The sequence below is a fragment of the Pteropus vampyrus genome, unplaced genomic scaffold, assembly GCF_000151845.1.
Source record: "Pteropus vampyrus isolate Shadow unplaced genomic scaffold, Pvam_2.0 Scaffold294, whole genome shotgun sequence".
In the NCBI taxonomy this organism is placed as follows: Eukaryota; Metazoa; Chordata; class Mammalia; order Chiroptera; family Pteropodidae; genus Pteropus; species Pteropus vampyrus.
The window spans coordinates 2,565,236-2,566,822 of record NW_011889075.1 but is presented as its reverse complement, the minus strand read 5'-3'; the positions used below and the strand labels follow the sequence as shown (position 1 = coordinate 2,566,822).

At 37.2% G+C, this 1,587-nt stretch overlaps 1 pseudogene; it reads right to left on the bottom strand.

Moving 5' to 3' along the window:
* Nucleotides 1-1,282: 1,282 nt before the first annotated feature.
* Nucleotides 1,283-1,400, bottom strand: LOC111729970 (annotated as a pseudogene).
* Between the last annotated feature and the right edge of the window lie 187 nt (nucleotides 1,401-1,587).

The following is a 1,587-nucleotide window of genomic DNA, read 5'->3' as shown; positions in this document are numbered from 1 at the left end:
GTAGCAATAACTGATTGGACCCTCCTGCTCTGTGAGGCGGGTTCAGACAGACTCTCTAGCAATGAAAGGAAACCATCTCAAGAGTTTTTACTTTATAAAACTGGAATCACAAAGTCTTTTGTACTTATCCTGCACCTGGAAATAGGACCAGAAAGCATGTTCCCTATGTTTTGCCGTGCTGCAGAGTGCAGTACCTACCGACCACGTTTCCTAGATAGGGCATTTCATCCTAAACTCAACGGTGTTGACGGAAGAGGTGGAGAAGGCGCAATGTGTTACAGCACAATAAGTATACCCTCCTCTAACTGCTCTTTATGGCAGGAGTCCAGAGAAATCATGCTACTGAAGTTTGACATTGTTCGTTTATGATACTGATTCTACTAATGATACCATTTTGTCAGTTGGATGGGGTATGGTAAGATTATGATTATTATAAATAGCAGGTCACTTGTAGGTATCAAATTTTGAGAAATTTTATTCTTTTTCTTGCATTCGATATATACATATACAGAGAGAGAGAGAGAGAGAGAGAGAGAGAGAGACAGAGAGACAGAGAGAGACAGAGAGAGACAGAGAGAGAGAAAGCAAAAATTCTTAAGGTATTAATTGCCTACCAATATTATCCTTCATATTTCTTCTATTATAGTATTCAGGTGTGGTTCTAAAGGAATAACTCAACACAGCATCAGTCTGATACTTTTATAGGTCTGTATTTTTCGATGCTTGATTTAAAATGTATCTTTTTTCTTTAATAGTAGGTGAGAGTTCTGAAGAAGACTCTAAGCAGGTAAGATTTTAAGGATTTTAAAAATTATATGTCACATAAAAGAATGCAGAGAAAAGAAATTAACTTTGGTTGAGTGTTCTGTTCTGGATTAGACACTATATTTCGTGCTTAACATATGTTATCTTACACAGTCATCACGATACTTTTGCAAAGTAGCTGTGCTATTATAACCTACTTTTTATTGATTAGACAACTGTGGTTGATGAATTTACCCATGATGCCATAGTAAACAAGTGGCTGACCGATGATTTGACCTTCAGCCTGTCTAGTTCCGTAGCCTATACTGACGAATCCCTATGCGGCACTGACATCAAGTCAGACCAACTCAGACAGTCTAATTTCATTATGTGTTAACTTAGATTTAGAGTTTTCCTAAGAAGCCCAGTTAATTCAAAATTTGTCTTAATATACTTGACAGTTGCAGCAGTAACTAGTAACTTGATTCTTTTTAAAGATATTGCCAGCTTATTTTTATTTATTTGTTTATTTTTTTAACACCTACAGCACCTGGTATTCCTAGGTGATCTCCCATCCAAGTACTAACCGGGCCCGACCTTGCTTAGTTTCCGAGATCAGACGAGATCGGGCATGTTCAGGGTGGCATGCCGTAGACAACTAGTAACTTTATTTTACCATCAAAGAGTTTAGGGCAGATCTCAGTTATCTATGGCCACAGAGCAAGGCCTACTCAGACAAGTGTTTTTAGGCTTAATAATATCTTCTGTTCTTGCCATGAATTATTTTTTTGTAAGTGAAGAATATCTATGTATAGACTATGCTATGGCAATTAAATTCAGCAT